Genomic DNA, 23,154 nt, shown 5'->3' with positions numbered 1-23,154 from the left:
GAGAGTTAATGACATTAACTTTCTTATCCTTTCCATAGCAGTCTTGGAGCATAATCCATAATTTCCTTATAGATATTTGTACCATACTTAGAATACTTCTTGATTAAGTTTCTGATTTTGATGAGCCAGGTGCTTTGTTGAGCATGAATCAGAGTGAGCAGAGTCAGAGTCTTTGGACAGAGTCTTGTAGTCTTCAAATAATCTCTTAACTAGTCTTCAGATAGTTGTTTATTGAATAGACTTCAGATGTTAGCTTAATTAGTCTCCAGATAGAGTGTCTTATGATGTTATCTTGCAAAGTCATCAGATGTAGAGTCTTTAGATGTCAGATAATGTATGTGATTCTTTCAGAAGTGTTCTTTTTTAGAGTCAAATATGATTTCTTCATTTCAGGATCAGCTTTTCTGGACAATGTTAGATGCCATATATTGTCTTTCTAGGATTCACTTTTCCTTAGAAACTTGTGTCATACCCTGATTTTGGTCCTGAACACTTTCCCAATCGATCATTCAGTTGCAATTTTTTTCTCATGACCATTTCATCTGGTCATGATGCAATCCACCAACATTATTTGTTACACTTTCTACCACAGTCGTTCCATATTTTTTGGGCTTTGCCATTTGTTTTGGTAGAAAAATAGTTAATTTTCATAGTTAAGTAAGATTTGGAACCTCTTTTCATTTGATGGAATCAAGCGAACCTCATGATTTTCGTCCTTGTGTCCAATTTCAATCCACGTTTTGTCTCCCTCATAAAACATTATTCATCTTTTGATCCAATTTATCATCCATGTGACCGTTCACTTTTCATTGTCATATTTTTAGTTCTCACTCCTCTTTTTAATGAATTTATGTGTCGAGTGCAAAACGTTTTATTTTTGGTCATCATCTATTTCAATATCCATATTTTAAATCCATTTTCAATATCCATATTTTAAATCCATTTTTAAATCCAAGTTTCATTCCAAATTCATTTTCCATTTTTCTTTTTTATCCATTCAAGTAACCAGTTATCCAATTTCACATTACAATTAATGCATAAACCATTTCATGGCCATTTTCATTTACCATATTCTTTATCCATAAAAAAAACAAGCAGATGATGAATCCACAGAAGAATGAGACGCAGGTATGTACGCAATACAGTACAACTACATACAAAAGCTCACTAAAGGAAAACGGAAAATGCGAGCCATGTGAAACAAAAGCCAAAGTTACCACAAGCCACAAGAAAAAATAGAGTTGGAAAATGTAGAATGCATGTGCGGTAGCTGCAGGAAACACAACAGCTACAGCTGAAACGCGGCTTAGCTGTAGAACAGCTACAAGCCAAAACCCAAATCCATGGTACTAAGCTACAAGCTCACTTCCAAACGAGCCAACGCCCTAAGTTTCAACCAAGTCAAAACGCAAACACGACTCAAACGCAAAATGAGCAAAACGATTCATGCTGCTGAAAGACTTGGTAAGGCTATTGTGACTGATGCAGTTACCACTCCTGTGGTGAACAATTCTGCCTACTTTTTCAAGAATCTAACCAGTACTGTTTTAGAGGAGAAATTAAGTGAATTATAAGGGCCTGAGTCAATTGTCTTATTGGTATCTAGAATGTGTGCTAGCATAGTTTTGCTCATGGCGCTGGTTCCAGCCGGTGGACATCTTGTGACTATAAATGATTGTTACAGGAAAACTATGATATGTATAGAGTTTGTGCTTTCAAAGATGGGGATGACGGCCTCTGTGATTGATCCTGCTAATGTTGGAGCCTTGGAATCTGCATTGGAGTAGAACAAGGTGTCACTATTCTTCATTGAGTGTCCTACCAATCCATTCCTGAGTTGTGTTGACATTAAGCTGGTTTCAGAACTTTGCCACAAGCATGGGGCTTTGCTCTGCATTGATGGTACACTTGTTACGCCTTTGAACCAGAAAGCCTTTGCCCTTGGTGCTGATTTCGTTATGCACTCTTGTACGAAATACATTGGGGACATCATGATGTAATTGGTGGTTGTTGTTGCTTCATATTATAAAGCTGCACTAAGTGTAACCACTGGATTATTTGCACCTTATATTGACCAAGCCATAATCTATAAGCAACATAGACAATACCTATAAGGAGATTGGAGGAGTTAATGACACCATACAGGATTATATGTGTGCAATTGCTGTCATGCCATGACCAACCAAAATCATGTCGAAACTGCTACAATCCCACACCATAATCAGTTTAGTTCATAAACCAACATTTTTTATTGCAAGCGTCATCCTAACTCAACACGGTGTAATGTATTTTCCTGCAATAAGGGTTCAACTCAAGTCAACAACACAACACACCAAATCAATATAATTCCATAGAACGCATATTTTAATCTATTCAAGTTCATGAAGCAAATTCACAAAGGTAAAATACTTATTACCAATAGTAAAAGGGTTGTGATAAGAAGAGAAGAGGGGACCACAAGGTTAAATACAGACGAAAATCCCAAGGGCATTTTCCCGTACAGACTCACTCCACTCACAAAAAGAGTCCTTTGAAAAAGAATCTGACGGCTAACAGTTTGAAGGACGGTTTTGGGGACCCTTTTTATTTCGGGATCAAGCCCTTTTCCTGGAGATAAGAGGGAGGAGGATCGAAAACCATAGAAAATGAGAAAAAAAGAAACCATTATTTTTTGACAAGAAAGGCGAAATGGCGAACCCTCACCAAGCATAACCCGCGAACAACTTAGAGGATAAAGAAGAGAGAACAAAGCACAAGTTGGAAAAAGATTCAGGCGAGGTGTTACCTTTTTCAAATCGCTGTTTGATCCTGTTGTAACGGGTAAGTCTTCCTCTCGAATCATGCTTGTGGTTCTCGTTTTGATTGCGACCGGTAATGATTCATTCTTGACCATGGGTTGAGTGAGGAACAGGTTTATGTTTATTTTGAGTTTGGTTGCTTTTTGATTTGAACGTCGTTTGCCGTCATCCCCGTATGACTTTTTGGTTGTAATCTTTGTTGTTCATTTATGCTTTTCTGTTGAGTTTTTCTTGTTGTTCAAATATGGAAGAAATTGGCTTTTTTGGGAAGAGGTGGGATTTTTTAGAGAGGGAGACGGGTATTGTTTGGTTTTCCTTGCTTTTGTTTTTCCAGGTTTTTTTCATGTTGATTTTTATTGTTATTAAAATTTGTCTGTTTTAAAACAATACACATGCCACGTTTCACTATATCCAAGGCCTTAGCTTTTCATTCCCGTTGCTTTTCATTAAAGCTGGCAGCCAACCATTAATATTGGCAGCTTTTTCATGGCCATCACCCAACAACCATGTGGTTAGGGTGACCGTTTGGATTCCCTTCCCGTTTCGTGTTTGGGCCACTTTTGAAACGGGTCTTCAATGGCCCGAGCCCAATTGGTCTAGGGTTCTTGGGCTTTACTTCCCACCTAACCCAGCAGCCCATGTCTGGTTTGTCGTTGTAGTTTTTTAGTTTAGTTGTTTTCCTTTTATACGTTGGTTGCTATTAGCTTAACAATTGATAGCTCGTGGCCAGGTGGGTGTGGAGCTAGTTCATTTTCCCCTTAGTAGTGGGTTCGATACATGCGTGTGGCATGTCCAGTTTTTGATACACATTTACTTTTCTATTTTATTTCTTTTGATCTCCTTTTATATTTTATTCTCGCTTATCCGACGCTCGTTAATTCCGCCGTTTGTCCTTGATTTTTTTTTATTGTTAAACATCGATTTTAATTTATGGATTCAATAATTCCCATGTTGTCATTCTGTGATTATTTTATCGATATATTGATACTATTTCCCCGCGTCTTGATTTATCGCACATGACTCTCCGATGGTTGTCATGATGCATAAACCGGCTTTGAGCACATTACTTAGTTGTTGCTTTCCCCTTTTCCATACCCTTGTAAATCGATTGCTTTTAAGCATCGTCATCAACCTCACATGGCTTACTCTTGGGCCTTCTTACAATGAGACGGTTCTTTTGCACGTACACTCATGCATTGCTTATTCATTGATCGGTCCGATTTAATTCTTCCATTATTTTGAATCCCCATTCAACAAAATGTACCCCCACTCCCATGATTTGTAATAATTTTTACTGTTTTTATTTCTTTATTGCTTGATTGTTTAGCTAGTTACTAACATAAGAATAAAATCAATTTCTTTTCAAAAAGATCAAAAATAATGACTCGATCCAACATCGAGTATTTTTCTCAATAAATAAATCTATCCATTTCTATCCATCCATTTCTATCTATTCCATTTCTTTCAAACCTTCATTCAAATCTTTTTCAATCGCTCATTAAATGCTTGATTCAACGTCAAACCATTTTCACAATAAAAACTCAAAAATACTTAATTCTCATTTAAAACTTTTCAATAAAGATGGAAATGGAACGTGGTGGATACCACGCACTCCTGAGGCTATGATTCGAGATGGATATCTCGCCTATCTTAGCTCTCGCCATCATCCAAATTTGTCAATGTCGTTTTGTTAAACCCTTTCTCAATCAAATTCAAAAACACTTAATTCTTATTAAATAATTTCGCAAATAATATGGAAATGGAACATGGTGGATGCCGTGCACTCCTAAGACTAGGATTCGATATGGATATCTCGCCCATCCAAGTTCTCGCCATTACTCAAAACATATTCAAACCAATCAACCTTTTTTCGCCGCCGTGCGATTGACCCTTAAACCCTTTCTCAAATGAAAGGTATTTTGTTTCAAGATGATGCAAAACAATGTTTCTCCACTTGTTTTGGGTAGTCCAACAATGTTTTCGTTGATTGACACAAAGTAGCTTTCGCTAAAATCGACTAACAAAGAAACATTTTCTATCCAGAACTACGTAAGCTTTAAACTCTCTATTGCACCTGGAGATACGTAGGAGCAAGATTGTGAAATCTTGTCAGACCCATTAATAAAAAGACTTAGGTTTAGTCCCTTTCATCAAAAAATCCAAAAAACATTCTTCTCTCTTATATTCTTTCTTTCCCACCTAATAACTTAAGAAGCCTAACATTTCAAACTAACACTAACGCGCATAACTAACCTAACGGTTCCCGTTGAGTATAATGGACGTGAGGGGTGCTAATACCTTCCCCTTGCGTAATCGACTCCCGAACCCTGATTTGGTTGCGACGACCATAATCATTGTCGTTCTTTCTTGGGTTTTATCAATGTTTCCCCTTTCCTTTTAGGAATAAATAAAGTTCGGTGGCGACTCTATTCAGTCCATCATTGTGAGCGTGCAATTGTGCTTCACTAGGTCGTGTCTCTGTTCTCATTTTTTTCGAGGTACGACAGATGGCGACTCTGCTAGGGACAACTGATTTCTCTAAGTGAGTCAAGCCTAGTTAGGACGTTTGTGTGCCTTTATTTATTTACTTGTGTGGCTTTTTCTGTATTGCTTATGTTATCTTTATTGTTATATTGATATATCTGTTGTATATTGGTTCCATTGTGATGTTGGTGTTTGGATGTTCTGATTGCAAACCATGTGGGGAGACTCTATACCCGAGTCTAGAGTGAAAAAACATAAGATAGGACAATGGTTGAGTAGTACAGACTCCCGAGGTGAATACTTCGTAAGAGTCGGTGTGAGAACCTCACTTAGAGTAGATCCTTTTGCAAATATTGTTGCACGAGGTGAATACTTCGTAAGCTTCAAATATTTCAAAGGGGTTCATGACTCTAAGAACCTTTTAGAACATTGAACCTTTGGCCAACTAGGAATGATGGTTGCGTAGTATGGATTCCCGAGGTGAATACTTCGTAAGAATCGGTATGAGAACCTAAAAGTATTTTCCGTATTGGAGTTGACGATAGGAAAGTATTTTCCGTAAGCGTCAAACATTCTTTTGAATCCATGACTCTGAGTACCCTGTCTAGAACCAAAGTCGATGGTTGCATAGTACGGACTCCCAAGGAGAATACTTCATAAGAGTCGGTACAAGAACCTCACCCAGAATAGATTCCCTTGATGGAGTTGATGACCGTAAAGCATTTTCCGTAAGCGTCAAACATTCTTGTGAATTAGTGACTCTGGGGGTCCTTTGTAACAAAACCCTAGATCATACCCGGTGAGAACCCCATTTTGAAAAGCAATCAGATTTATCCATACCTCGGACCTTTGAACCTGTACCAAAAAACATTGCGCCATCCATTCATTGCATACGCATAAAAAGAAAAACTCTTAGTTTGTTTCACATTGTTTCAGGAATTCAAGACTTGTTAGCAAAATTAATCCTGAGAGAAGAAGCACTTTTCAGTTCAAATACAAGAAAGTGGACCTTGCCAGCCTGCAGAAGTTGAGTACCAAAGTGACACCGATCAAACTCAACAGTTTTATGCAAGACTATGGAAGAATTCTTGACATCTTAAATGAGAAGATGGTTGTGATGACTATTGTGACTATTGCTCAGTTCTATGATCCACCTCTATGTTGTTTCACACTCTCTGATTTCTAGTTGGTTCCTATCTTGGAAGAGTTTGAGAGGATTGTAGGCCAGAATTTGAAGGATCATAATCCATTTCCTAAGTTTGATGAAGGTATTCCTCCCAAGAGGATATCTTTAGCTTTGGGTTTGAAGGTTTCTGAAGTTGTGGACAATTGGGATGTGAAGGGAGCTTTAAATGGTTTTTCTAGGAAGTTCTTGGAAGATCAAGCTAAGAAGATGGAAAAGGATGGGAATTGGAAAGCTTTCTATGCCGTGTTAGATGTGTTGGTATATGGGATAGTTCTCTTCCCAAATATTGACCATTTTGTGGATCATCTGGCTGTGAGGATCTTTCTCTCAAGTAAGCATGTATCATTCCTCCTAGAAGACCTTCACTATGCTCTACATGAGCGTCATGAGAAGAAGGGAGGAACCATTTTATGTTGTGCGCAACTGTTGCATGCCTGGTTTAGATCCCATATGCCCGAAGAAGGCCTTTTTCTCTCAAAGGAACTCAAGCCCTCTCAGAAGTTTGTTTCTCTCACCTCCAATCATGTTAAGTGGTATATCAGGGATTGGGAAATCGAGGATGTTATTGTCAGCATTGGAGACTTCTCCAATATGCCTTTGATAGGAACCAAGGGTTGCATCAACTACAACCCCGTGTTATATTTGAGGTAGCATGGTTACCCTATGAATGGGACTCCAAAAGCTGAAGCTTTAGAGCCTTTCATCTTATATAGCGCTAAAGCAGATCACCCCATGGTGAAGAAGATCAAGAGGTCATAGCAAGCAATTATCGTAAAGGGTAAAGAATTAGGTAAGAGAAACTGTAGCGGTAAATTTATGATCATCAAGCTATGGATAAGCAAGACATCAAATAACAAGAGTCGTCACCGCACTTTTATTGTTTCCAAGGGAAAAGGGAAAAAGTACGAGCAAAACCCTAAAGTAAGAAGTTTTCAAATCAAAACTAATAAAATGTCAGAGATTACAAGTAAGGGGGTTGGTTACACATAGGGAAGGTGTTAGCACCCAAAGTGTCCTAGGTACTCCTAGAGAGCCCTTTTTTGTGTGCATATGTATTTTGTACAAACTGATGTTTACAAACAAATAGAATAGGGGGATGAGAAAAGAATTCATTAATTATATTTTTTGTGTTTGACAAGACCTTCGGACTTGTGCCTATGTACCAACATAAAAAATGAGGGATCAAAACCTCGTAGTTTGTGGTATAAATTTCAAAGTGGATGCATTGTTTTTAACAAAAATTAAGTTTGAAAGGCACAAAGGCCTAAAAATGGTTTGAATGAGTTAGTTATTTTTGGCTTTTTGAAAGTTTAGGTCAAGTATAATTAAGTCTATTTACAAGTTTGATTAAGAAAAGAAGTTTGAAAATGCAATGGCATAAGGCCAAAGTTTCTAGTTTGCAAAGTGGTCAAAGTTTAGAATAAAACTAGTACAAACAAAGAAGTTTTTAAAAGGAGGGAGAGATTTTGAAATTAAAGAGATGGGGAAGAGATGGGGAGACTAATCCTAAGCACAAATTTAAAAGTTAAGAGTTGAAAAGATCTGAGCAATGGGTAGCAGTTCAATAGACAAGAATGTCATATAGAAACCCAAATTCCCTTGGACATTTAGAATCAAGCAACACACATTGCATATTATATCAATCTTGAAGAGCAAGGCATCAAATAAATATAGCCACATCCAAGATTAGCCACTCCATGATCTTCTTCAAATTAGCCCATGTAGCAGATGAATTACACAAGTCACGGGTTCAAAATAACAGCTTCATAATGATCATGTTGCAGATGAACTCAAAGGGATCTTCAGAGATGTATCAAATGAAGTTTCAAATTGAAAGCACTTGGTTTCACAAAAAGTTGGCATTGGCCAAGTACTTTAGCATAGGAATGTTGCCTAAATTCTAAGTCCAATTGTCCAAGATCAAGTCAACAGTCCATACAAATTTTTTTTTAGGGTTTTTTGTTGTTATTTTGTACATTAATGGTCAAATACCACACAAACAAAATAGACACAAGCAAGATATATCACACCATATGGTCCAAATGGACAAAGTGAAAATGGCATTAACATAAACAATTAGAATGGTATGAATAATGGCAAATGAATATAGACTTGAAATTAAATGCCATTAAAGTAAATGGCTTGAAATCAAATGTTAGTTGTTAATGAGTTAGAAGTTAGTATTGTTTTGCTTTTGCTTTTTTTGTGTTAAGTCATTCTTTGGAGAACACTCAACCCACTTATCACAAGCATGGATCCTTGAATCAAGACATCTTCCAAAGGAAGGAAAAAAGGTCAAGTTTCCACACAATACCATGAAAGAGGGGAGACTTACAATATCACTAACTAGAATGCTATGCCTTTTTTATGTCAAAAATTTAGCGCTATGTTAAGCAATCGTAATTAGACTTATGTAGAAGTCACAACTATTTGAGGCCGGGCAATAGAATTTTGGTGTTAATGCATGTTAGAGACATAGTATAACGGACTATGCTCATGAAACATACCACACACAAAAAGAATATGCAAAAGAGGTGGCCTAATCTCATTCACACTTATGTTGATTTTCAATCAACTAGCCTTAGGACATTGAGACATCATAGGATCATGACATGAATGCATAAAGAAGGGAAATAAGATGAAGAGGGAGGGGAAATGGATAAAACTCAAATTGGAAGAAGGAGGACTTTTACCAAATTAAGATCATTCATTCATTTTGGGAGATGGAATGTACATTCTATTAATCCCCTAAATCCAATGATATCAACCTAACAAAGTCAAATCAACCTTGACCAAAGCCAACAACACAAGTCAAACTTTAACAAACCATCACAAGAGGTCGACACAATTATTTGGCATTTATTCAATTTAAAAATACTAAAATAATGCATTTAAATTAAATATGGTTTGTCAAATTCCTAAAACCTCATCAAAACACCAAAGAAATGGCCATGAGATTTATCATAGGTCAAACAAGGTCAAAGGACCTTGGAGAAAAAAATTCAGAATTTTTAAAGACTTAAAAGTATTTGTAAATAATTAAAAATAATCACAAAATCAATTAAATCATGAAAAATATTAATAATGACCCAAAAAATAATTTTAATTCATAATATGAAAGAGGAATTTATTTAAAATTTTTTGGTGAAACTCTCATATTTTTTGGATCAATATTAAAATTAATATGAATTAAAACAAAAATCAAAAAATCAAAAAAACGTGAGCCACTTGATCTCCCTCATTAATTGAGGTGGCAGATTAAGTGGGTGGAAATGCGCGTTCCATGGTGGAACTTATTCAGCGCACCACACGTGTGGTTATCAAAACCAACGCCTAAGATTAAAACATTTCAAGTGGATCCTGTGGTCTGGAGATGTGACAACACACCACCGGAGCCAGAGCTTCGGTCTTCTTCTCCAGTGGACCTCACCGGACTGGTCCACCCTCAACCATCACCAAAATAAAAAAGGAGGACATGATCTGCAAGAAAAAATGGCGTAGAGCACGAATCTGGCCTCAATGTTGTGCAGAAATGGATCTTGCTTGCTTCAACCTTGATCTGATCACGCTTGAGAAGCTTGCAGGAGAGGTTTGACAATGGTACAAAGCTTTGGATCCTGGAGTTTCTGAATCTTCAAACAGTGAGATTCAAACTCAATTTTCAAGTTGAAAATTCTCAGGTTTTCCTTTGAATGGTGAGGGTTTCAATTGAGGAGCAAAGCTGGCGCGTAAGGTGTCTTTGAATTGAGCTCCAAGGGCCTCTATTTATAGCAATTGGGACTGATATTTGCACACTTGAAAAATTGCAAATTTTGGACATTTCATGCACAAGCTTGCATGGGCGTGTACAAGCCCATGAAGCAATCCAATTTGATCCACTTGCAACTATTCTGAAGTTCAAATGAGGCTTGGATATCAAGGCAATGTGAAATGGGATTTTTGGCATTTGATTTCTTCCAATCATGTAGACCTGTTAAAGCCATGCGCAACCCTAGCAAACTTTATTCAAAATGTATGAACTTGGGTTCTTTGAAAATCTTAGATCAAGGGGAACAATTTTGATGTTGGACACTTTTTCATTTGGAAATTGGATCATGGTGAATTTTGAGGTGGAAGTTTGGAAATTTCAACATGTCGAAAATTTTCTAAGTGTTAAGCCATATATCTCAATATTCCACCTTGCTTAACTTTTTATGTATGCTTCAAATGAGAGAAGTGTCTTCATCAAAGTTGTATATCTTTAAAAGTCCTTCAAAATGGTAACCTATTTCATGTCATTTGGATTTATAATGATAGAGTTATGCATTTTTGAAGTTGAGGAAAATCACTTGTTCAATGGTATAGGTCAAAAATGACCTATAATGTATCCTCATATCACATGCTCATAAAAGTTGAATTAGATCTTACTCCAAACATAAAAGTTGAATTAGACACCTTGAATTTGATTGTGCAACTTGTAAATCTTTCATATCATAAAAATTGAGCAAGTTATGGCCTTGGGAAGTTGACTTTCAAATTAGGGTTTAGACAAAATGACCTATAATGTTTCAACATAGGAAATGATTTTCCAAGAAAAACTAGCTCTAGGTCTCAACATGAAAGTTGTTAGGAATGTCATTAAGAGTAACTTTTCTCTTGGAATAAGTTTCATATGGTGAAAATTGTAGGAGATAGGGTCTAGGGAGACCCAATTTTGATTAGATGGATTCATCTGGCCAACCACCACCAACCATCTTGATAACCTTCAATTCTCTTGGCTTTATAGGATCATGGTAGATCATATATGAATAATATGATGAATTTTGAAGTATCCCTTGTGAAATTTGATCAATTTGTGAGATAGCTTGTTGGAGAAGTTACTCAAGATACCCAGTTAAACTAGGGTTTCCAAGGCAAATCACCTACAAACTCTTGAAGAAAACTAGATTAATATAACATGTAGAGACCATTGGGACTCATATATGATGCTTTGAAACATTTGTGGGTCAATCCATGGTTGTGCTTTTAGTCATGAGGGTCTCAAACCCTTGATATGGACTTGATAGATCAATAAGGATCATGCCCTACCTACAAAAAGTTAGGCAAATGAAAAGACTTTTTTTTGGTATTTTGGTTAGTAAAATGATAATATACAAGTATGATACAATCACATGGTGCTTGGTGATCTCTCCCCAAAAAAAACCCAATGAGAGAGTGGTAAGGAGGATGTCATTGTATGATCTCAATGTTAATGCATATGATGAAATTGCATGAGGGATCTTAGGGTCAAAATTGGGGTCTTACAGAAACGTCATCGCTCGAGAGCCTTATACTTATTGGGTGAGAGAGAGGATTCAAATGGTTAAACTCCCTTTTCCATTTGATCCTTCTATCTATCTGTTGGCTCCTGAGCCAGAACCCATATTACCTGAAGATGTGGAGAAGCTTAATGCCCGTATTAAGGAGCTGGAGTTGGAGAATACTGACTTGAGGATTAAGCTCGGCCGAGTCTCGGTAGAGAAAGGAAATTTGAAAGATAGTATGCAGAAGAAGGACAAAAAACTTGAAATTTCCAACAAAATGGCCAGGGAGTCTGAGGCAAGGAGAGAAAAGTTTGGACAAGCGCTCTATGATACTAAATATGTGTTCAAGACGAAGGAAGAAGAGTTGGATAAAGTTGTACTCCGGATCCAAAAGCTCAATAAAACTCTAGAGTTAACTCTAGAAATGAAGAGGGATGCACATTTGATTTCTAAGATTCATGCTCGTGAACTTGAGAACACCATTCAGAAGTACAAGGATGCTTGGGAACGTGAGAAGTTGAGGACTGAAGAGTCGGAAAGAGTTTGTACACGTTTGAACTATCAGTTGGAACAAGCCGATGCTAGGATTTAGGCACTTAAGGGTATGGATCAGGATGTTGCCTATCTGATGTTGCCGAGTGAGTGCAGATACTGGAGAAACCTCTATAGGGACATAGAGGTGACCAAGGTTGAAGACTTACGTATCATTCAAGACCTCCAAGGACTTTACACTGAGTGGAAAGGCAAATTTTTGAGGCTGTCCAGATTTACAAATTCCATCATGCAAGAGTTACCTGAGAAATTGAGAGAAGCTGATTGGTTCATGTGCCCAGAGAACATTCCATATCAAGTTTTTAATTTCATTAAATTTTGTAAGATGATGTTAGAGGGGCTGACTACCGACCTTGCTACAGTTCGGAAGGCCCATATGTCGTAGGCATTTGTTTGTATTTGAAATTTGTTCTAAATTAATGAAAAATCGCTTTTGGGATTCATTTTATTGTGTTTTATTGCTTTAAATACTTGCAAACAAATGTTGTGGCATTTCTGAAATGAATAACTGAAACTAACCAAGAGTTTTGCAAACAAGATGCATCCATACATGCATTCATACATTTTCAAAATAGAGTCTCACTTTGTCCTTTCTTCCTCCAGTTTCACACTGAATCTTCAACACCCGTACAATACTCGCGCCCGAGCAAGACAAAGGATGGCTGAACAAGAGCAAGAAAGCGCTCAAGTTAGAGCCGAATTAGACGAGATCAAAGGGAGCATGTCCCAGATGAGGGAAATGCTACAAGCTTTGACTTTCAGATTTGAAGCTCCACAAGCGACCGTGATTTCTGAGATCACGGGCCTAGCAGCCGAAGTCCAACTTTAGAGGTCTTTACCTGTAACCCTACCTCCATATGGGTTACCTTATAACTTCATACCTCGAGCAGAAGTAATGCATGACATGGGGAAATTTGTCCAATAAGCTATGTTATTTCCAGTTTATACCGATGCATGCCCAGTCGTCCACATTGTTGCTTCACTAGCTGCTTATGCTAGGCCTGTTCCATATTTTGAAGATCAACATCATCTGTATCAGACTGCCGAATCAACCGTTAGTGGTGATGAAGTGAGATTTGAAGATTTCAGATAAGTGAAGGAGAACATGCAACTCCTTGAGAAGAAGTTCCGAGCATTGGAAGGAGACCACATCTTTGGTTCTGCTGCCAAACAAATGTACCTTGTATCTAGGTTGGTGATTCTGACTAAATTCAAAACTACGGATTTCGACAAATACAAGGGGCATACTTGCCCAAAAAGCCATTTCATCATGTATTACCGTAAAATGGTTGATGTTGAATGTAATTTTAAGTGTTGGGTTTTTGTTATCGTATCCACAGGGATTGTGAGATATCACCGCCTTTCGACAGTTGTATTAATTCTTAGCTTAAGGTAACAATGGGGTTTTGGTATTTGTCACGGTATCTTGCATAAAAGTATAATAAAATGCGGTAAAAGTTTTTGTTTGAATATTTGAGAAATATTGCCAAAGTTAGGGTTCGACGATCACTTTGCATGTATATGTTAGATCAACAAAACTTATAAACTCCTTTAGATGATAAATTATTTCACAAAGTCCTCCCAATGTGTTTATCTCTAACACACATTGTGAGTTTTCCCATTTTGATCCATTGTTTATCTCTAACACAATCTATCAAAATGACAACGTTTTGGTTCAACCTTATGGTGAACAAAATCATTCATTACTATCTCTAGCTAACAAACAAGATTGGATGAAAACCTAAGTTAAGAGTTGGTAAACATCTCTCGATCATAAACCAACACAAAGAGTTTTCAATAAGAACAAAGTTTTCACCATATATTCACCATTAAAGAGTTTACAAATGAAGATCCTTACATTTACACACAAAGCTAATGATCATCTACATCTAACCTTGACAAAATGAAGGACTTAGCTACTCATTTTCATGGTAGCTTGGTCAACAAGTTTCAGAAGAAGGTTGATCAACATCCGAGTCGAATAATCGAGATTGGATGGGAATCCACCTTCTTTTTGTGAAAGATGGTTAAGAGATGAAGAAAAATGGTTTCTAGGTCACAAAAGATCCTTGGAACAATGTTGTAAAAAAATCTAGAAAAAGTACAAAAGTATGGAAAAATAAGGTATGGCTCCAAAAAGTGGCACTTGCTACTTATAGAGCTGCTACTGGGCTGTCATGCTCGCTAGGCGAGCAGAATGGCTCGCCTAGCGAGCCCCTAAATGAGGCACCTGCGCCTAGAGAAAACAGCCTTTCCCAGATTGTCATGTTCACTGAGCGAACAAAACCTTCGCCTAGTGAAGGGCACGCTCCAACCTTCACTCCAGCGAGCTTGAGAGGTTTTGCTACTGGAATGCTCGCTGGGAGCTCGCTAATGGCTCGCCTAGCGAGTGAGTGCTGGCTGCGCTTTTCACCAAGTCTGGACGTGTTCGCCACACTCCTCGCTGGAAGCTCGCCTAGCGAGTGTGGTGATGTTTGCCTCTGTTAAATACTGGAGCTTTTCGCTGGACGCTCGCCTAACGAGTCCTTCGCCACAGCCCTCGCCTAGCGAGGAAGCTGATGAATGCTTGTTTTATTTGATTCCTTTGCCACATTTCTTGTGTCTTCATTTTCTTTTATTTCATGCCTACTTCCTGCATAATAACACACAAATCAAAGGTACCAAGATAAATTTTCATTGTATTGCATTTCATCTGAAACAAAGGTGGTTTCGACATTTTAGCAAGGAAATGGAGTGAAAGATGCCCACATTTGATAGCTCAAATAAGCACTTTTGGGCATCTAACAACTCTCCCCAACTAGATTCTTGCTTGTCCTCAAGCAAAGTATGCCCCTTGAAGGACAAGAGGATTTGCTTTAAGAAAAAGGTTTCTCCGAAGTCGGATAAAACAGCTCAAACACAAGCGAATCAGCAGATACGAATTTCCAACGGTTCGAATAAAATAATACACAAGAACTAAAACTTAATAGTAATGCGAAATATGTATCTATCTACAACAATATTATTTTGAATGAATCATCCTATCTCTCCTCTTCGAATAAGGATTGAAGAATTTACGCGTTTGCAACCGCGGGAATAATCTCACTCTCTAACAAATAATGAAGAAATCAATTCGATTCATACAATGTCTAACAATTATAAATGGTAATGTGGAAGCACGAAGATCACTAAGGGCTTTTCGGTTGAAGCTTGGTTAGGTTAACAAACAAGGGTCATTTCTAAGGCCATTGAAAACGAGATTGTCGATGCAAAAGAGACATTCACTGTACATTATTTACACATCTCAACTTCGTTCCATTTATTTCTCATTTGAAACCTTCACAACTCTTATTTCACAACTCAATTTTTGTTTTTCACTATTTTTCTTCCAAGCAAGCATTCATTTTTATTTTCTCTATATTATATTTTTTTCTCTTTTCTTTCACATCATATTTACAAAACATATGTTTTTCTTTTCTAATTTTTATTTTCAATGCTTGCTCGGTTTTTCAAGAGTTGTGGCACTTACTGATTCATTTTCGTTCTCCCCAACTTATTTCTTACTCACCCTAAGTGAATGCTCTTAACTTTTTACGGCAAAAGAACAATAATCAAGATTTACCGGGTTGTAAAAAAAAGATTTTTGAAATCTCGCTTTATTTCAAGCTGAGATTCAACTGTTTAAGCTCAAAGGGGTTAACGAATACTCTCTATGCTCACAGGTAAGTTATATTTGGAACTGGTTGTGCTCGATAGAAAACAAGTGCCTTGATCATTTCTAATTGCTTCCACATATTCACAATAATAAAAGACAAAACATGAATCAAATGAATCAACAAAACTTATTAGAATCCAGCATTTAAGTGTACAATGGAGGTTTACTCACAATTTGTGGTTTTAAGTCCTAGATGAAACATTCAATCAATTATGTTGCAAAAAGACAATACTCAATTACAAAAAAGAGTAAAGTTCTAAGTGCATTCTAAAATTCTAGCCGGAGGTAACCATGTACCTTAGCCTTATTCACTTGTTTATTCTTATCATTGCCATCCAAGCTCGGATGCACCTTCATTGGATACTTCTTTGAGGAGCAACCAATCTAGAAGGTTTGCCACTCAACCAACCAAAAATTTATTAAAACAAACAAAATTTAAAACAGAAATAATAATATAAACTTCAAAATTTAAATTTGTTCGTGGGGGACAAAACACCCCAAAAGTACAAAGCCAAAATCAAAATACAGAATTATGGAAATACAATCAAAATAAAAAACTTAGCCCTCCAAGGACTCAGAACCCTCCTCACTACCGGCTTCAGAACCGGTAGCCTCATCATCATCATTATCACCATCAGCAGCACCACCAGAAGACGCACCAGCACCCGCCCCCTCACCAAACACAGGCCTGTCCACAGGCCAGTTAGCGTTAAGCACAAACTGCTCACGCGTTATCAATGAGTGATCACCGGTGGGGTCACTTCCCTGCAGCTGTAACCGCTGCATAGAATCGTGCATGTCGAGCATGGCACGCTGAGTAGCCGCCATCCAGTCCCAATTGTAATTGCAGACAGCCTGCAGGTAAGGATCGGGTCCGGGAGTAGAAGTACCAGGACCATCAGAAGCCCGGGTACCCTCTGCAGCTGCACTACCTCTAACATTCTTCGCCCTGCAATACTTGGCCACATAACGGTCATCGGTGGGTGGCGGGATCCTTACTTGACCCCTAGAAGGTAGCCGCACCCTCGCTTGTATGCACAAACTCATGATTAGGCAGGGGAAAGCCAGGGGACAATTCACACGAGCCCCCGACTTTAGCCCGCTTTCAATCACGGACTTAAGCTCATAAGCAATAATCCTCGCCACATCGATCTGGACGTTAGTGAGGATAGAGTGTACCAAGTGTGCCACTGGGATCGACACTGTAGAAGTGTGGGACTTGGGTTGGATGTTTGTCAGAACCAATAGCAGGATCAGTTGAGCCAAGGGAGTCATGTCCTCCCTGTGATATCTCATAGGAACCCCAGATGGGTTCAGCTCAACTGATTTCCCTCTTAACAGCAGGGCAGCAGAGATCGCATCAATATCCCGGTGAAGCCGTAAGTCTGTGTGGTAGGTGTCTCGCTCCTCGGCTCCCAGTTGGAGCGGTTCACCAAGGACGCGGTTAATAGCATCCCGATCAAAAGCAACTGGACGACCGACCACTCTAGATGTCCAAGTAAATGGCTCGTCATCATCTGGAAGTGCGTTCGCATAGAACTCACGCACCGTTGCTATATCATAATGCTCCAGGCAATTAATTAACCGATCCCACTTCTTCGTGTCAATCAACCCGGCGAATGTTCTGTTCGTGCCTTCAGGGTTGATGACGAATCTCTTCTCCGGTAGAATTTTCCGCTTCTCCAAAGCAATGTACCTTGCGGCTTGCTTCGGCCCGACAAATTTGTCGGTATCAAACTGGATTGGCACGGGACGGGAAGTGCTCCCGCCCTTTCTCTTCTTTGAAGCGCCGGATCTAGATTCCATCTGCAAAATAAAAGAGGAAGCAACACACACAAAACAGGTTAGACAGCAAAACCAGAATTCACAATACTGTCATGCTCGCTGCTGCTTCGCCTAGCGAAGTGGCAGCGAATGCTCGCCTCTGGTTCGCCTAGCGAGCTGCTAGCGAACCTTACGGGTTTTTGGGTTCTGCAGGTTTTTCAGTAAAGTTTTCCCAAAACCCACATTCTAATGGTTACAATTTCAGAACCTAATGATATATCAAGAAAAGAAACGTTCTATGCTATTGGTAATTACAAACTCACATGCAAAACCTAAAATTCCCAATTGAAAAACCTACAATCCCCACATGTAAACCTAAAGTTTCCCATACCAACAACTTCATCCTAAATGACATTCAAATCAGAAATAAACAAAGCTTAAACATAAAGAAATGGTATAGGGCAAACCTTAGCAAAATAGAGTGATGGGATATGAAATGCAGTGAGGTTCACAATCCTCCAATTTAGGGTTTGAGGGTTTGTGAGAGAGATGAAAATGAGAGAGTGAGGTGAGTGTTCGTGCAAATGCCTCAGCAGAGTTGTCAAACAGAAAATTGTGTTTGGGCCCCAAATGAGTGGCCTGCTGAGAATTTAAATAACTGCTGTCACGCAGCGCTCGCTGCTGCTTCGCCTAGCGAGCAGCTAGCGAATTTGTTCGCTACTGCTTCGCCTAGCGAGCATCAAGCGAGCATGACATCATTTGCCTTTTCAAAGGCAGCATTCCAGGTACATTCGACATGGTTTTAACAATTGGAAACCCAATACAACAGAACAGGAAAACAGTAAATACTTATAATGTTAGGGTGCCTCCCAACAAGCGCTTGTTTAACATCGGCTAAGCTCGACGGTGTGATGCTCACAGAGGAGCATCCAATGGAATAGCACGACTCTCGCGATCCACATGACCGCCAAGATAAACCTTCAAACGTTGGCCATTAACGGTCCAACTGTCCTTCTTTTCCAGGTCCTCAATGACAATAGCTCCGTACTCCTTAACTTCTTTGACCCGAAATGGCCCGGACCATTTTGATTTCAACTTTCCGGGGAATAACTTCAACCTGGAATTGAACAAAAGGACCAATTGTCCGGGCACAAATTCTTTCTTTCGGAGCTTTTTGTCATGGTATTTCTTTACCTTCTCTTTGTACAACCAGCTTGAGTGGTATGCGGCATTGCGCATCTCTTCCAACTCAAGTAGTTGCACCTTCCTTTTCTCTCCGGCCAAATCATTTTCAAAATTTAAAAATTTCAGAGCCCACAAGGCTTTGTGCTCCAATTCAACCGGAAAATGGCAAGTTTTACCAAACACCAATTGAAAAGGAGTTAGGCCAATTGGAGCTTTGAAGGCGGTACGGTATGCCCATAACGCTTCATCCAATTTTTGGGACCACTCTTTTTTCGAATTTGACACAGTTTTTTCGAGGATTCTCTTAATCTCACGATTAGAGACCTCAGCTTGCCCATTAACCTGCGGGTGATACGGAGTTACCACTCTATGTGATACACCGTAATGTTTTAAAATGCTTTCCAACGGTGCATTACAAAAGTGTGACCCTTCGTCACTTATCAACACTCGGGGGGTTCCGAAACGGGAAAATATGTTTTTCTTCAAAAAATTTATCACCGTTTTCGCATCCGTCAGAGGTGAGGCAATCGCCTCAACCCACTTAGAAACGTAATCAACTGCGACAAGCATATACTCGTTACCATAAGAGGGTGGGAATGGTCCTACAAAACCAATGCCCCAACAATCAAATACTTCGACCTCTTGGATGTTTTGGAGAGGCATCTCGTCTCTCTTACCAATCCCCCCGCTTCTTTGGCAACTATCACAACTTTGCGCATGGGTATGTGCGTCTTTGAAAATAGTGGGCCAATAAAATCCCGATTGAAGGATTTTAGTGGCCGTTCTCACCCCATTATAGTGTCCGCCGTAAGGCGAGTTGTGACAATGCCAAAGGATGCTCTGCGCTTCATCGCCAGTAACGCATCTCCTTAAAAGGTTATCACTACCCAACTTAAACAAGTACGGGTCATCCCATACGTAATACTTGGCATCCGAAAGAAACTTCCTTTTTTGGTTCGAAGTTAGGTCGGGAGGCACAAAACCACTAGCCTTGTGGTTCGCAAAGTCTGCAAACCACGGCCTAACTTGAACTTTGAACAGTTTTTCATCAGGAAATTCTTCCCGGATTTCCTTCTCCGACGCGGTAACCTCCACATTCACCAAGTGGGATAAATGATCCGCCACCAAATTTTCCGATCCTTTCTTGTCTTTGATTTCAACATCAAATTCTTGCAACAAGAGGATCCAACGGATGAGCCTTTGCTTCGAATCCGGTTTGGTGAGCAAATATTTAATCGCCGCGTGGTCGGTATACACTACGACTTTAGACCCTATAAGATAAGATCTAAACTTTTCAAGCGCGTACACTATTGCAAGTAGTTCTTTCTCCGTGGTGGCATAGTTTATTTGAGCCTCGTTAAGAACTTTACTTGCATAATGTATCGCATGAAAATTTTTCTCTTTTCTTTGGCCAAGTACTGCTCCAATTGCATAGTCGCTTGCATCGCACATTAGTTCAAAATTTGAATTCCAATTTGGAGCGACTATAATCGGAGCGGTAACCAATTTTTCTTTTAAAGTTTCAAAAGCTTGCAAACATTCATCGGTTAAGAGAAATACCTGGTCCTTAGCTAGCAAATTGCTCAAAGGCTTAGCCACCTTTGAGAAGTCTTTGATAAAGCGCCGATAGAACCCGGCGTGCCCCAAAAAGCTTCGGATTCCCTTCACATTCACCGGAGGAGGTAACTTTTCAATCACTTCAACCTTAGCTCGATCCACTTCAAGCCCCCTTGAAGAGACTTTATGGCCAAGCACGATCCCCTCGGTCACCATGAAGTGATACTTCTCCCAATTAAGTACCAGATTGGTCTTCACACATCTTTCAAGCACCATTTTCAAGTTTGCCAAGCATAGACTAAAGGATCCACCAAATACCGAGAAGTCATCCATGAAGACTTCGATTGTTTTCTCAATAAGGTCGGCAAAAATGGCTTGCACACATCGTTGGAAAGTCGTCGGTGCATTGCACAACCCAAAGGGCATTTTTCGGTATGCGAACACTCCAAACGGACATGTGAAAGCCGTCTTTTCATGATCGGCCGGGTCAACCGCAATTTGGTTATACCCGGAATAGCCATCCAAGAAACAATAGTATTGTTGGCCCGAGAGTCTTTCGAGCATTTGATCCATGAACGGGAGTTGAAAATGGTCCTTTCGAGTTGCGGTATTCAACCGCCTATAATCAATACACATTCTCCACCCTGTTGCAACTTTAGTAGGGATCAATTCATCCTTGTCATTCCGGATCACGGTAATTCCACCTTTCTTCGGAACCACATGCACGGGACAAACCCATGGACTATCCGAGATCGGGTAAATCATTCCCGCATCCAACAACTTTACAACTTCTTTTCTTACAACCTCCTTCATGGTAGGATTTAAGCGGCGTTGAGGTTGAGCTACCGGCTTAAAATCCTCTTCCATCAAGATCTTGTGCATGCAATAGGAAGGGCTAATTCCTTTTAGATCGGAAAGAGTCCAACCCATGGCTTCTTGATTTTTTTTTAGCACATGGATCAAGCGGGCTTCTTCATCATTTGTCAAAAGGTTGCTTATGATGACCGGCTTTGCTTCGGTCTCATCTAGGAATACATACTTCAAAGTAGAAGGTAGTATTTTCAATTCAATAGGCGCTTTTTCGTCAGTAACCTCCTTCTTCAAGTCTTCTTTCTCAACTTCCCACGGTTGTAGTTCGTCTAAACTATCAAGTTCCTTTAAGCATTCCTCAAGAGCTTGCTCTTCTTCAACGGTGAAAACCTCCAATGAGTCGTCAAGAGCTAACTCCATAGGAGATATCTCATGAATATGCTTAGAAACCTCCAAAACTGCTTCTTCGATCACATCGATGCGAAAGCTATCATTTCTATCTTTTGAATGCTTCATTGCTTCAAATAGATCGAATGTTACTTCCTCATTTTGGACTCTCACCTTCATTAAACCGTCATCAACGTCTATCATCATTCGCGCGGTTTTCATGAACGGTCGGCCCAAGATGAGCGGAGCATCATCATCTTCTTCCATATCAATAACAATAAAATCGACCAGGAAAAAGAATTTGTCGACTTTAACCAAAACATCTTGGGCTACGCCATGAGGATGGGTTGTCGACTTATCCGCCAATTGCAACGTCATTCGGATGGACTTAATTTCTATGTTGCCAAGCCTCTTTATAATAGACAAAGGTATAAGATTAATGCTTGACCCCAAGTCAATTAGTCCCTTCCCGACATAGATATCACCAATTTTAACGGGCAAAGTAACTCTTCCCGGATCAACCTCTTTTTTTGGAAGCGTCCTTTGAATAATGGCACTACAGCTCGCATCTAGGACGATGGTCTCCGGTTCCGTATACCTCCGCTTTTTTGTAAGTATGTCCTTCATGAATTTGGCATACTTGGGCATTTTCTTCAAGGCTTCGGCAAACGGAATGTTTATTTGTAGTTGTTTAAAAATATCCATGAACCGAGCGTAATGCCGTTCATTCTCCCTTTTGGACGGGGCATGAGGATAAGGAAGGTTTTGGATTGGAGTAGTGCTCACTACCTCCTTTCCCTTTGCAACTCTAGAACTCCTCCATCTAGGCTTTTTCACTTCCTCCCCCACTACTTCATCACTCGTATTTTTCTCAATCTCCACACTTTTTTTCTTTTCAACTTCATCATTCTTTTCGTTATTTTCAACTTCTTCCTCCTCACTCCACTCCCCCACTTCTCCATCAATATTTTCCTCCACATTTTCTTTCTTTTTCTCTCTTTGTTCACTCTCAACTCTTTTGTTATTTTCACTCATCAACTCCTTCCCACTTCTCGTCATGATCACTTTACAATGCTCCTTAGGATTTATTTGCGTGTTTGCCGAAAAGGAAGGGCCGGTTTGTTGTTCCGCGAGTTGCTTAGCAAGTTGCCCAACTTGAGTCTCGAGATTTTTTATAGCCGCGTCGTTACTTTTTTGATTTGCCATTGACATTTGCATGAATTGCGTCAATGTCTCTTCCAACTTAGAAGTTACGACCGGCGGTTGTTGAGATTGATAAGGATTTTGGGGAGGGTTTTGACGGCTAGAAGAACCACCTCCATAACCTTGGTTATGGTAATAGTTACTTCTAGGTTGGAACCCTTGGTTCCCTTGGAAATGTGGTTGTTGATTTTGAGGGTTTGGTTGATAAGGTTGTTGTTGTTGTTGTTGTCTCGGTTGGTAGTCCCTTTGGTT

At 39.3% G+C, this 23,154-nt stretch overlaps 1 long non-coding RNA gene across 1 annotated transcript; it reads right to left on the bottom strand.

Moving 5' to 3' along the window:
* Positions 1-1,196: 1,196 nt before the first annotated feature.
* Positions 1,197-3,055, bottom strand: LOC127101290 (uncharacterized). Its single transcript, XR_007794603.1, has 2 exons — positions 2,786-3,055; positions 1,197-2,293 (listed from the first exon to the last, which is right to left on the bottom strand). It is a non-coding gene; the product is annotated as an uncharacterized LOC127101290 (long non-coding RNA).
* Between the last annotated feature and the right edge of the window lie 20,099 nt (positions 3,056-23,154).

This window comes from Lathyrus oleraceus, chromosome 7, assembly GCF_024323335.1.
Source record: "Lathyrus oleraceus cultivar Zhongwan6 chromosome 7, CAAS_Psat_ZW6_1.0, whole genome shotgun sequence".
NCBI classification, from domain to species: domain Eukaryota; kingdom Viridiplantae; phylum Streptophyta; class Magnoliopsida; order Fabales; family Fabaceae; genus Lathyrus; species Lathyrus oleraceus.
Note: the sequence above shows the minus strand (reverse complement) of the source record. Positions and strands in the feature narration are given on the sequence as shown.